The sequence below is a fragment of the Panthera leo genome, chromosome D4 (assembly GCF_018350215.1).
Source record: "Panthera leo isolate Ple1 chromosome D4, P.leo_Ple1_pat1.1, whole genome shotgun sequence".
Classification (NCBI taxonomy): Eukaryota; Metazoa; Chordata; class Mammalia; order Carnivora; family Felidae; genus Panthera; species Panthera leo.
Genome location: NC_056691.1, coordinates 55,806,884 through 55,821,838, shown reverse-complemented (window position 1 = coordinate 55,821,838; position 14,955 = coordinate 55,806,884). Strand labels below are relative to the sequence as shown.

The 14,955-nt window shown below is 39.9% G+C and overlaps 1 long non-coding RNA gene across 1 annotated transcript; it reads right to left on the bottom strand.

The window, feature by feature from the left end:
• Positions 1-576: 576 nt before the first annotated feature.
• LOC122204953 lies at positions 577-14,536 on the bottom strand. Its single transcript, XR_006195849.1, has 3 exons — positions 14,360-14,536; positions 11,375-11,499; positions 577-884 (listed from the first exon to the last, which is right to left on the bottom strand). It is a non-coding gene; the product is annotated as an uncharacterized LOC122204953 (long non-coding RNA).
• Between the last annotated feature and the right edge of the window lie 419 nt (positions 14,537-14,955).

Sequence of the window (14,955 nt, the reverse complement as noted above, 5' to 3'; positions counted from 1 at the left end):
GGAAGGGCAGAGAGAGAGAGAGAGAGAGGGGAAGACACAGAATCTGAAGCAGGCTCCAGGCTCTGAGCTGTCAGCACAGAGCCCAACGTGGGGCTCAAACCCACGAAATGTGAGATCATGACCTGAGCCGAAGTCTGACGCTTAACCAACTGAGCCACCCAGGCGCCCCCCAAAAAATATGTCATTTTAAAAAATAATACTTCAGAATTACTCTGGGGATGTAAAAGTAATTTTTGTAATTTTTAGTGTAAAAATTTACACTAAATTTAGTGGGCTGGCACTTCACATGCTCTAAAAATTTTAAATTTTCTTCCCTTCTCTTTATTTATTTCTTAAAGTTTATTCATTTATTTTTGACAGAGAGAGAAAGCATGAGTGGAGGGAAGGATGGAAAGAGAGAATCCCAAGCAGACTCCCCTTCATCAGTGCAGAGCCCAACTTGGGGCTTGATCTTGGCAACTGTGAGATCATGACCTGAGCCAAAATCAAGAGTCCCATGCTTAAGCAACCAAGTCTCCCAGGCACCCCTTCCCTTCTCTTTAAACTATAAGCATTGTTTGTGCCTACCCAGGGATGTCAAAAAACCAACAAACCAAAAAAGAAACAAACAATAACAAAAACAAACAAAAACCACAAACATTTACTGAGACCTCTCTCTGAGTATCATGAGGGAATTTAGAACAAGTACAAGATAAGATTTTCTGCTAATTTACAGTCTTTGATTAGTTAGGCTACACATATGAAGAATTAGTAATACTGTGAGACTAGGAGGGTTAATAAGGGCTGGCATCCCCTGAAGAGGAGGTGGGATCTGTGTTTCTTGGAAAGGAAGGTGTTGGGGAATAGTGCAGGTCATGAAGATCTTGGGATGTAGAATGGAGGAGCTGCAATGAATACGAGAGAAAAATAAAGTGGGACAAGTTGGAAGAACCAGATTATGGAGGGCTTTGAGAAGTAGGCAGAATTATTTTACATGTTTTTCAAAGTACAGTGTTGACTTTTGAGCATAAGAGTGACATATTTAAAAATATAATTTCTCTATGCATTTAAAATGCACTTGCTCTAGGGGTGCCTGGGTGGCTCAGTCAGTTAAGCATCCAACTTCAGTTCAGGTCATAATCTCACCGTGGTGGGTTCCAGCCCTGCATCAGACTCTGCACTGACAGTGTGGAGCCTGCTTGGGATTCTCTCTTTCTCTCTCTCTCTCTCTCTCTCTCTCTGCCCCTCCCCCTGCTCATGTGTGCTTGCTGTCTACTTCTCAAAATAAAACAAATAAACTTTTTTTTAAAAAGCTATTATTAAAAAAATAAGAATAAAAAATAAAATGTGCTCACTCTACAAAAGACAGATATGCTAACATCACTAAAGGACATATTTATGTGTTAAATGAGGTCTTTGACCTTGAGGTCCACTGAAGGTTGGGTGTAAGGTGGAGAGGTAGAAAGTGTTATATTATTTTTTAAGTTATTATTTTAATTAATTAATGGAGTGTTCTATTCTTTTTTTTAATGTTTATTTATTTTTGACAGAGAGAGAGACAGAGTAGGAGCAGGGGAGGGGCAGAGAGAGAGGGAGATACAGTATCAGAAGCAGGCTCCAGGCTCTGAGCTGTCAGCACAGAGCCCGATGTGGGGCTCGAACTCACAGACCATGAGATCATGACCTGAGCTGAAGTCGGATGCTTAACACCCAGGCACCCCTGGAGTGTTCTATTCTTAATCAGACAGTAATGACCCTAGGTCTTTCTACTTCCCAAACTATGTGATTACCAGAACTAAAATAATATCTTCCAAGAGGAGGGAAGATAATTCTTTGCCAGCCCCTAATCTTCCTGCTTAGTAGAACTCTTAACGTTCCATCTGTATTAGCTTGCTAGCATTGCTCTAAGATAGTACCACACACTGGGTGACTTAAATAACAGAAATGTATTTTCACAGTTTTGAAGGATAGAAATCCAAGATCAAGATGTTGGCAGGATTTTTTTTTTTTCCTGAGTCCTCTCTCCTTGGCTTGTAGATGGCTATCTTCTCCCTTTGTCTTCACATGGTCTTGCTTTTTCTCCCTCTCTGCACTGACATCAGTCATATTGGATTACTGCCCACACCAATGACCTCATTTAACCTTAATTATTTCTTTTCTTTTAAGTTTATTTATTTTGAGAGAGAGAGAGCAAGCACGGAAGGGGCAGAGAGATATAATCCCAAGCAGGCTCTGCACTGTCAGCTCAGAGCCTGATGTGGGGCTTGAACACACAAACTGTGAGATCATGACCTGAGCCCAAACCAAGAGTCCGTCCCTTAACTAGGGAGCCACCTAGATGCCCCTAACCTTAATTACCTCTTTCGAGACCCTATCTACAAATACAGTCACATTCTGTAGTACTAAGTTAGTACTTCAGCATATGAATTTGAGGTGGACATAATTCATCCCTTAATTTATTATATTCATATGTCTTGGACTCATCTCTTAAGAGCATACAGCTTTCAGTACAGCTCTAAATATCTCACTTAAACATTTTTTAAATCATATAAGACCTGAGTATTAAACGTAATTTGGGGGGCATCTGGCTGGCTCAGTTGGTGGAACATGTGAGTCATGATCTCTGAATTGTGCATTTGAGCCCCACATTGGGTGTAGAGATTACTTTAAAATAAAACCTTATTTTATTTTATTTTTTTAGCCTGGTGTGAGTCCTGTATTACCTTCCATCAGTTATTTTTGGACATAAAGGTTTTTCCCTTATTATTAACAAGCCAGTCCTGTGTATTATTATTATTTTTTTAAGTATCCTTATTCCTGGGCTATGTCAATTTCTTAGTCTGAATAGACTGGAATTATGGACTTTATTGTTGTTAAGACTGATATAACAATAAAGTGGGAGGCTTAACCAACTGAGCCACCCAGGTGCTCCAAAATAAAATCTTTAAAATAAACTAAAATGAAGGTAATTTGAAAATATAGAAGTGAAATGGGAAAATGTTACCTATAATCCTATTATTTATATATGGCTCTTATTAATATTCTTTTGATGTATTTTTGCAGTCTTCCTTTCCTATGCATGGTGTTCTTATATAGTTATATTAACTCAGTGATTTGGTTTTGGCTTTTTATGCCTAACAGTATAAAGCAAGTGTTTCCCATGTCCTGGGAATGTAAATGTTATTTATAAAGGCTGCATAGTATGAGATCTAGTAAGAATGACATAATTTGCTTAACCATTTCTCTACAGTCAGACATGTAAGAAGCTTCCAATCTTTTACTATTATAAATAAAACTGTGAGAAATGTTCTTTTCTGCATAACAATGTTTCCATATTTAAAATTATTTCTGGGGCTTCTGGTTAGCTCAGTTGGTAGAACATGCAACTCTTGATCATGAGTCATGAGTTCAAGCCCCACGTCGGGCATGGTGCCTACTTAAAAAAAATTTGTTTTTAATTAAAATTATTTCCTTAGGGCAGAGTACCAGAATTGCTTTGGATGAAGAGGTTTTAATATATAATGGCTTTTTGTTTTCCAAAAGGTTTATGCCAATTTGTATTCCTATTAGTCAAATAAGAGAGAGCCTCTTTATTTTTTTTAAGTTTTTATTTAAAAATTCTCCTTGGTGGGGCACCTGGGTGGCTCAGTCGGTTGAGCCTCCGACTTCGGCTCAGGTCATGATCTCACGGTCTGTGAGTTCGAGCCCTGTGTTGGGCTCTGTGCTGACAGCTCAGAGCCTGGAGCCTGCTTCGGATTCTGCATCTCCCTCTCTCTCTGACCCTCCCCCACTCACGCCCTGTCTCTCTCAAAAATAAATAAACATTAAAAAAATTTTTTTTTAATTCTCCTTGGCTAACATACAGTGCAATATTGGTTTCAGGAATAGAATTTAGTGACTCATCACTTATATTACAATACCCAGTGCTCCTCCTAACAAGTGCCCTCCTTTATTTTTTTTTAATGTTTAATTATTTTAAGAGAGAGAGAGCACGTGCACACACCCATCTGTAGGAGCATGGGAAGGACAGAGAGAGAGAGAAGAGAAAGAATCCCAAGCAGGGTTGGTGCTGTCAGTATGGAGCCCGAGGGGCACTTGAACCCATGAACAGTGAGATCATGACCTGAGCCAAAATCAAGAGTGGGACACTTAATTAACTGAGCCACCCAGGTGCCCCTAACAAGTGACCTCCTTAACACCCATCTAGCCTATCCCCATCCACCCCCCTCTATCAACCATCATTTTGTTCACTATCATTAAGAGTCTTTTATGGTGGGTGCCTAGATGGCTCAGTCGGTTAAGCATGTGATTCTTGATTTCAGTTCAGGTCATGATCTCACAGTTTGTGAGATGGAGCTCTGTGTGGGGCTCTTCACTGTCAGTGTGGAGCCTGCTTGGTATTCTCTCTCTCTCTCTGCCCCTCCCCCACTCTCAAAATAGATAAACTTAAAAAAAACAAAGAGCCTTTTATGGTTTATTTCTCCCCTCTCTCTTTTTCCCCCCTTTCCCACATGTTCATCTATTTTGTTTCTTAAATCCCATATATGAGTGAAATCATATGGTACTTGTCTTTCTCTGACATATTTCGATTGGCCTAATACTCTCTAGCTCCATCCACGTCATTATAAATGAAAAATTTCATTCTTTTTTATGGCTGAGAATATTCCATTGTGTGTGTGTGATATGTAGATCACATTTTGTTACACATTCATCAATTGATGGACACTTGGCTATTTCTGTAATTTGGCTACTATAGATAATGCTGTTATAAATATTGGGGTGCATGTATCCCTTTGAATTAATGTTTTTGTATTCTTTGGGTAAATACCTAGTAGTGTAATTGCTAGATTGCAGAGTAGTTCTATTTTCAGCACTATATATATTTTTTTCTTTTTTCTTTTTTTAAGACAGAGTGAGACAGAATCTCTCTAGGCAAGGGCATGGGGAGAACAAGAGAGAATCTCAAGCAGGCTCCACACCCAGCACAGAGCCTGACATGGGGCTTGATCTCATAAGCATAAGCTCATGACCTGAGCCAAATCAAGAGTCAGATGTTTAACTGACTGAGCCACCCAGGTGCCCCTGTTTTCAGCTTGAGAAAACTCCACACTGTTTTCCAGAGTGGCTGCAGCAGTTTGCATTCCCACCAACAGTACAAGAAGATTCCCCTTTCTCCTTGCCAACACTTGTTTCTTGTGTTGATTTTGGCCATTTTGACAAGTGTGAGGTGATAGCTTATTGTAGTTTTGATTTCCATTTCCCTGATGATCAGTGATGTTGAGCATCTTTCCATGTGTCTGTTGGCAATCTGTATGTCTTCTTTGGAGAACTGTCTGTTCATGTTTTCTATTGATTTTGTAATTGGGTCATTCATTTTTGGGGGGTTGTATTTTATAAGTGCTTTATGTATTTTTGATACTAACCCTTTATCAGATATGTCATTTGCAAATATCTTCTGCAATTCCATAGGTTGCCTTTTAGTTTTGTTGATTGTTTCCTTCCTCACGCAGAAGCTTTTTATTTTGATGTAGTCTCAATAGTTTATTTTTGCTTTTGTTTCCCTTGCCTTAGTAGACATATCTAGTAAGACCAATGTCAAAGAGATTACTGCCTATGTCCTCTTCTAGGATTTTTATGGTTTCAGGTCTCACATTTAGGTCTTAAATCCATTTTATTTTTTTATTTTTATTAAAAAAAACATTTTTTTTAACGTTTATTTATTTTTGAGACAGAGAGAGACAGAGCATGAATGGGGGAGGGTCAGAGAGAGAGGGAGACACAGAATCCGAAACAGGCTCCAGGCTCTGAGCTGTCAGCACAGAGCCCGATGTGGGGCTCGAACTCACTGACTGCGAGATCATGACATGAGCCGAAGTTGGCCCCTTAACCAACTGAGCCACCCAGGCACCCCTATTTTTATTTTTTAAATGTTTATTTTTGGGAGAGAGAGACAGAGACAGAGTGCCAGCAGGACAGGGGCAGAGAGAGAGGGAGACAGAATCTGAAGCAGACTCCAGGCTCTGAGCTATCAGCAAAGAGCCTGACATGAGGCTGGAATCCACAAACTGCAAGATTGTGACCTCAGCTGAAGTTGGACCCTCAACCGACTGAGCCACCCAGGCACCCCTAATCCATTTTTTTAAGTTTATTTATTTTGGGAGAGAGAGAGTGTGAGCATGGGAGAGGCAGAGAGAGGGAAGGGGAGAGAGTCTCAAGCAGGCTCTGAAATCAAGAGTGCTGGATGCTTAACTGACTGAGCTGCTCAGGCACCCCAGTTATTTAATCCATTTTGAATTTATTTTTGTGTATGGTGTGAGAAAGTGGTGCAGTTTCATTCTTTTGCATGTTGCTGTCCACTTTTCCCAACACCATTTGTCAAAGAGACATGAGAGTGCCTCTTTAAATATAAACCCAGAGCACTTGGTAACACCATTATTTTTAGTCTTTATTAATTTTTTTAATAGTTATTTATTTATTTTGGGAGCGAGCGAGCTGGGGAGGGGTAGAGAGAGGTAGAGAGAGAGAATCCCAAGCAGGCTCAGGGCTGTCAGTGCAGAGCTGGACACGGGGCCCGAACTCACAAACCAAGAGATCGTGAACTGAGCCGAAATCAAGAGTTGGATGCTTAACCACTGAGCCGCTCAGTTACCCCTACTCTTTATTAATTTGATAGACAAAAATACATGTTACTGTTATAACTCACTTAAAAAATTGTGAAGCAAAACATTTTCCATGCTTGTTGATTACCTCTATTCCCTCTTTTAGGAATTGTTGATAAGCTTTGTCCACTTATTTACAGAAATTTCAGTCAATTTGTATGAGCTTTTGTTTACAGTAAAAATGTTAATTATTCAAAAATTTGTTCTGTTTCTCCCCCAGATCTACTGTTTACTTTAAAATTTATTTTTATTTATTTATTTATTTATTATTTATTTATTTATTTATTTTTATTTATTTTTTTAATTTTTTTCAGTTTATTTATTTATTTTGAGAGAGAAAGCATGAGCAGGGGAGAGGCAGATTGAGAGAGAGAGAGAGAGAGAGAGAGAGAGAGAGAGAGAAAGAATCCAAAGCAGGCTCTACACTATTAGCGTGGAACCCGATACGGGACTTGACCTCACGAACTGTGAGATCATGACCTGAGCCGAAACCAAGAGTCGGACGCTTAACTGACTGAGCCACCCAGGCGCCCTAAAATTTATTTTTATTTATTAAAGATTTTTGTTTTAATTTAAGTAGTCTTTACACCCAACATGGGGCTCAAACTCATGACTCAGAGATCAAGAGTCACATGCCCTTCCAACTGAGTAAGCCAGGCACCCCCCAAAAAATTTTAAATGTTACGTAGAAAAGTTTTCTGTTCAAGGGGCACTTGGGCGGCTCAGTCAGTTAAGCATCTGACTCTGATTTCAGCTCAGGTCATGATCTCATGGTTTGTGGATTCAGGCCCCCTGCATAGGGCTCTGTGCTGACAGTGCAGAACCTGCTTGGGATTCTATCTCTCCCTCTCTTTCTGCCCTTCCCCACTCATGAGTGCATGTTTGCTCTTTCTCTCTCAAAATAAATAAACATTTAAAAAGAGTTTTCTATTCAAGAGTAGTTTCATATGTTGTTTATTTCCTTTTTTGCATCTCCATTACTTAGCCATTTCTGTTTTCCTCAAGCTTTTAAAAAAATTTTTAAAAGTAAACTTGACCCTCAACAATGGGCTCTCCAATTCATGAACTGGAGATCAGGAGTCACATGCTCTACCAACTGAGCCAGCCAGTCGCCTCACACTTTTCAATGTTTTAAAAAATTATTTGACAGTTTTATATAGAGTGGCAGCCTGGTTTAGTGGGTTGAAAGAGCACAGGCTTTGTAGTCAACGTTTAGAATCCTGGGTATGCTATTTAATGCATCCTCTTCTCTTTGTTTTATAAAATCAGAATACCTGCCTATATAATTATAATTAGGAAAAAATATGATGGACATATATAACACTGGGCCTAACAGACAGTAAATATTTACCTTTACAGTAAATGTAAACCGTTACCCTCTTCAAATCATTTTGGTATAAGGAGTAACATTATAGCTCTCTTTCTCCCAGGTTGTTAATAAATTCTCCTCCTAATTACTTTTTATTTAAAACAATTTTTTAAAGGGGCTCCTGGCTGGCTCAGTTGGTAGAGCCTATAACTCTTGTTCTCAAGGTCATGACTCGATCTCAGCTCAGGTCATCATCCCAGGGTCCATGGGATGGAGTCGAGACTGGCTCTGTGCTGAGCATGGAACCTGCTTAGAGATTCTCTCTCTCCCTCTGCCCCTCTCCCTGGCTCTCAGTCTCTCTCTCTCTCTCAAATTAAAAAAGAAAAAAAAAAAAAAAAAAAGGAAGAGTTATTTCTTCTCTGTATTTATGCATCCACTTATTTATATCAGTATTGACTCATTGATATTTGTTCAAGTAATAATCAAATACTATCATTATTTAAATTTTTTTTTTTTTTTTAATGCTTATTTATTTTGGAGAGGGCGCAAGTGGGAGAGGAGCAGATAGAGAGGGACAGAGGATCTGAAGTGAGCTCTCTGCTGACAGGCTGACAGCAGTGAACCTGTTATGGGGCTCGAACTCACCAACTGCGAGGTCATGACCTGAGCTGAAGTTGGTCGCTCAATGGACTGAGCCACCCAGGTGCCCCAAGTACTATCATTATTTATTTTGTTGCTCAAATTATTCCATTTTTGGCCACTGAAAATTCTACTTAAACAATTTTTTATTTTGGGCACCTGGGTGGCTCAGTTGGTTAAGCATCTGACTCTTGGTTTTGGCTCAGGTCATGATCTCAGTTCATGAAAACCTGCTTGGGATTCTCTTTCTCTGAAATTCCCCCACTCTCTCTCTCAAAATAAATAAATAAACATTTAAAAATTAAAAAAAATTAATTCCAATACAGTTAACATACAGCATTATATTAGTTTCAGGTATAAATATTTTTTAAAAACAGAAATAGAAAAAAATAAAAACTATCAGAGTTTAATGTACCATGATTATGTAAAATGTTAACATTAAGGAATGCTAGATGAAGTGTATACTAAAGCCCTCAGAGTACATAAATATATGAATAGATATTGTTTTGTAAAACATTTTCAGTTTTATATAGGTGTGTATTTATCTCCTCTTGTAGGTTTTGTAGGTTCCAGTCAAAAGGGATTAAAATAAAAAAGACACAGGGACACCTGGGTGGCTTAGGCAGTGGAGCATGCAACTCTTGATCTTGGGTCATGAGTTCGAGCCCCATGTTGGATGTAGAGGTTACTTTAAAAAATCATTTACTTAAAAAAAGTCATTTCCAGGGGCGCCTGGGTGGCTTGGTCGGTTAAGCACCCAAACTCGGCTCCGGTCATGATCTCACAGTCTGTGAGTTCGAACCCCACGTCGGGCTCTGTGCTGACAGCTCAGAGCCTGGAGTCTGCTTCCACATGTCTCCCTCTCTCTCTGCCCCTCCCCCACTTGCGCCCTCTCTCTCGCGTGCACTCTCTCTCTCTCAAAAATAAACATTAAAAAAATTAAAATCATTAAAAAAAAAGATGCAAACCCAACATTATATTGAGCTCTTTTAATCATCCTGACAATTCTTTGAGGTAGTTATTGTTATCCCCATTTTGTGGATGAGAAAATGAAGACAGGATGAGTGAGTTTAAGTACCTTGCCTAAGGTCACACAATTAGATTCTTCTAGAACAGGGATTGGCAAACTTTTGCGTGAAAGGCCAGACAGTAAATATTTTAGGGTTTCTGGGTTACTTAGCTTGTTATAGATATTCAATTCTGCTATTGTAGCATGAAAGTAGTCATAGACTAGAATAATAATCATAGAATAATCATAATAATCATAGAATAATCATGGTTGAGTTACAGTGGAACTTAATAGACTAAAATTTGAATTTTGCCTAAGTTTTGTGTGTCATGAAGTATTATTCTTCTGATTTTTTTTAAGTCATTTAAAAATGGCTAATAAGGGGCACCTGGCTGGCTCAGCCAATGGAGCATATGACTCTTGATCTCGCAGTCATGAGTCCAAGCCCCAAAATGGCAAGAGTTTACTTTAAAACAAAGCAAAAAACAAAACAAAAACATTGGACTTTCGGGCAACTGGCTGGCTCAGGTAATAGAGCTCATGAGGCTCTTGATCTCAGGTTGGTGAGTTTAAGCCCTACATTGGACATAGAGCTTACTTAAGAAAGAAAGAAAGGAAAGAAAGAAAGAAAGAAAGAAAACGAAAGAAAGAAAGAAAAGGCTAACAATCTTAGCTTGTGGGTTGTAGACAAAAAGGAGATAGGCTGGCTTTGGCCCACGAGTTGTTTCCTGACTTTTGTTCTAGAATCCAGGCCTTCCTGAATTCCTCTAGAATGCAAGCCTTAACCACTGACTAGGGTTATATAAGTACTGATGAAACCAAATAATGTTCTTCCTGGTAGTAACAGTTCCTAACAATTCTTATAGACCAATTATTTTCTGAGGACTTTCATATGCAGTATCTTCCATGAAGCTGGCAGTGCCATATAAAGTAAACAGAATTGTACTCCTTTATGTAGATCAAGAAACAGGCTTAAAAAGGACAAGTTATTAATTAATTAGGAGGGAACTGGGCTTTTAGAGAAATGAGACACAATAGTGTTACAGGGAGTCTTTTTGGCTATTCCTCATAGGTCCCACACAATGGTAGTATCATTAACTATTTGTTTATTGCTTTCAAAGGTCAGCTTGACCACAGCTCAGCTGCTTTTAGGAATAAACGTAACTCAAAAACTGACGGCGTATGCCAAATTGTTATATAGTCATTACACTAATTTTCAGCAAGCAAAATAACATGGACAGTGCATTAACACCTTTGGAGGAAAATCTTCACAAGAAGCCAAACAATTTTTTTTAAGTTTATTTATCTTGAGAGAGACAGAGCTCAAGCAGGGGAGGGGCAGAGAGAGAGAGAGAGAAAGAGAGACAGAGAGAGAATCCCAAGTAGGCTCTGCAGCAGCAGTGCAGAGCCCAGAGTGGGGGTTGAACTCATGAAACTGTGAGATCATGACCTGAGCCAAAATCAAGAGTTGCACCCCTAACCAACTGAGCCAAAGCCAAATTATTTTAAAACTTATTTTTATTATTTATTATTTTTTAATACATTCAACGTGGGGCTTGAACTCATGACTGTGAGAAATAAGCCCACTGATCCAGTCAAAGGAGGGATTCAGAGACTCAGAGCACAGTGAAGCGAGGCTTTAAATCAACATTCTTGCAAGAGTGGGTGTTTGATGGACAGGCACAGTTGAGTCAGTTACAGCAGGCAATTTATCTCCTAGTGTGTAAGTTCCTCTCCTGATTCCTCATTGGCTAAGTACTACAGAGGTTATAGCCTTACCTGGAAGTCACCTATGCCCGTGTAAGCCAAGAAATAGTCTGATTGGAATAAAATGTACATCGCTTGAGGTGATGCAGTCTTCAGTTCTTTGGTGCATGCCCATTGCAAAGCCTGTGAAAATAAGTCTGTGAAATGGAGAGGGGAAGAACCAGGAAGTGAAGTGTCCACCAGTTTGGGACTCCATTGTGTGCATGGGGAGGTTCATACATATTCCCAATAAGTTGTAAACCTATTGTTAACTAGACAGCAGAGCTTTTATTTGGTATTTCTGAAAATGAATCATCTTCCTTATTCCTCACAATGACCCTAAGATCAAGAGTCTCATGTTCCACCATGGGAGCAAGCCAGGTGACCCCAAGAAGCCAAATTCTCATTAGAAGGTTGTTGGTGATATAGAACACAGGTAGGGGAATGTGGGTGATCCTATGGTTAATAGGCATGGAATACCCATCTCTATCTGCTGAAGGGAGAGACCTGCCAAAGGGACCAAAATGTTCTATGCTACCCTTTTCCCTGCATGGTGTACATTTTTTTTTTTTTGCTTCTTAAGGTCCTTTCTTTCTTTCTTTTTTTAAAAGATTCTATACAGACCATTCCCACTCAGTTATCACATTCTTCAGGCAAGGTATAATGCATTTGATGATATCATTTACTGTAATTGAGTAGATTAGACTTGAACTGTGATTAGTTTTATCTAGATTGTGAAGATTCTGCTTTGGAGTTAATACAACCTTGATTTGATCTTCCTATATCTTAGTTATCCATTTACTGGTTCTTTCTGAGATGGGCCTCATCTGATTTCAACCACCTACTTTATTGCCTGCCATGTGTACAGACTTAACAACCCAGGCTTCTGAGAATTTCTCCAGTGTATTTCCATCATATTATGCTCTCACTTTAGTCCAGCCAAGTGTACTCAAGCAATGAAAAACTGGTGAATTGGATGGTGATATTTTTGGCAGTTACAGGATCTGAAATTAGTTTCAGAGTCAATGTGTCAGAGTCAGGCTGCGTGGAAATGGTTGGTAGTATTATCCCTTAGGGGAACCTATTGTGAGAGGCTAGTTCTATTACATCCAGGTGGTAATAACTATTATCAGTGAGGTTTTAGGACTTTGATGCCTTTATTTTTCTCTCTGATCCTAGGTCCTAGGTAGGACTTCTCCTTTGATAAGTGATAATTTATTGATAGCATCCAGCACAGTATGCCTGGTACAGAAAAGACATGTTTTTGAATATAACTACAGAAGAGGAAATTGAGGGACTGAAAAAGTAACATAGTTTGTACAAGTCACAGTGCTAATACATGGTCTCTTTTTTCTTTCTTTTTTTTTTGGAAGTTAGTTAATGAATGTATGTGTTTATTGATTGATTGATTATAATCTCTACACCCACCATGGGGCTGCAACTCAAGACGCTGAGATCAAGAGTCACATGCTCTTCCAACTGAGCCAGCCAGGAGCCCTGGTCTCTCTTCTCTTGAAGTTTATCTTTAATTAAAACACCAGTACCTTCTTCATGTAAAAAATTAAAACATTAAGGGCACCTGGCTGGCTCAGTTGGTGGACCACGTGACTCTTGATCTCAGGGTTGTGAGTTCAAGCCTCACATTGGGCATAGAGCCTAATTAAAAAAATTAAAACGTTATAGATTAGATTACAGTCCATTTTGACTAGCAACCTCAATCACAAACCCTCCTTCCCACTCCTCAGAGACAGCTCCTGTTATCTGGTTTGTATATGTCCTTTCAGAATTGTCTTCTTGTACTCTTTCAATTAAGTCTTTGCCTCTCAAGGGTTTTATCTTGGACTCTCCCACACATTTCTATAAAACAGGAATACAAAGAGGAGGAAGACTGAACTGACCTGGCACAATTCCAGCTCACTGTCAGAAAGGGAGAGATAAGGTACATCTACACATGAATGGGCATGATAATAAGTTTTATTTGTTTTAGCCTGAGCATTCTTTGATCAATTCAGATAAATAACAAAGGCTTCTCTTGAATTGAGCAGGACTATTAAGGCTTCAATTGTTATTCATCAATTTAACCTACAACAGTCTATTAGTAACTAGCATGTTAGTAAATAGTACAGTGCCCTGCACAAAGATCAGTATATGCTAATTTTCTTCCCACCTTACTTTTATATCTGTTGTGCCCAAAGGGTACATACCAGGTGTGAAAATAATTACTACTGATTATTGAGGGTTTACATGCCAAACAGGTACTTTACATGATCTCATTTAATTTTCACCACGTGGTGAAGTGGTGTTATCACAAAGGAAAGCTCAAATTAATGTAAGACCTGCTGTATTCCAAAGTCCATGTACCTAACTTGCCTGGGATACTGCCTTTGGGGATCAAATAGGTCAGTCAACGAGCAAATACTTTAAACTCTGAAACACTATGCTACAAGTATAAAGCATTATCCCCCTTGTTCTTAATTCTTGGAGTTAGATCTTTTTGAGAGGAAGGGGTTATTCATTGCTTGGAGACAGAAAATGTGGTTTGTCTCTTCAGCCAGAAACACCTGAACCTCTAAGCCTTTTTCTTTCTCCTTCCTTCCTTTTTCTCTTTCTTGCTTTCTTTTTCTTTCTTTCTGAACCTCTAAGCCTTTCTTTTCTTTCTTCCTTTTTTTTTTTTTTAAAGTATTTTAATCTTAAAATAATTTCTACAACCAACCTGGGACTCCAATTCACAACACCAAGATCAAGAGTCGCATGCTCTACCAAGTGAGCCAGCCAGGGAGTCCTCTAAGCCTTTCTTTACCAGCTGCAATCCCTACTTCGAAGTGTTGATCATAAGATTTAGTAAAAATGGTTGTATAGACCACTGACATGAAGTAATCGATCAATAAACATTACTTAATTTACGCAGAAGGAGCTTCGTACTGCAGAATTCCACCCTCGCATTTAACAACATATTATCCACGAAGCCCTCCCGCTCTGTTAAAGTTCCTTTTGAAGCTTCCTCCACCACGGGTGTACCTTAGCTAGCCGTTGGCGTTTTCCCGCGCAGGGGGCGGGGCGGAGCGCAAGCCCGGGAACGTGGTAGTGGAACCCCACCCCCCCGGCCGGGACTACATCTCCCAGCAGGAACCACGCTCAGCTACCTGGCAAGCGGTGCCGACTGGTGTTAGTCTCGGAAGCCAGCGCTGACCGTTTCCCGCCTCCACCTTCCCTCAGCACTAAGTCATAAACGCATGGTCTATGAACTCGCGAGGGAAACGGGGCGGTGGCGAATACCTCTGCTGTGCGGAGGTCTAGGAAGAGTATTCCCAGGGTTTGGGAAGCTAGGCCTGCTTTGAGTGGTTGGCCCACATCACGTGATGGGAGGAAGGCGGTCGCAGGGGAGCGACTCCTGGTGTCTTGTGAGATCATCACACCGCGACTACACGCTGCAGTTGTTGGCATCTTGGGTGCGGTATGTAGTACCCTCTTGACAACTCCGAGTACGATAAATCCTATAAAATTTCCCTTATCCCTTCCCGTGCCTGCCTCCGCCGCGGCGCTGTTGGCCTCTCCTACTAGGCTTGGGGGAGGCTAGGCGAAGCAACGCGCTCTGTGGGCGGCCTGATGAGCGG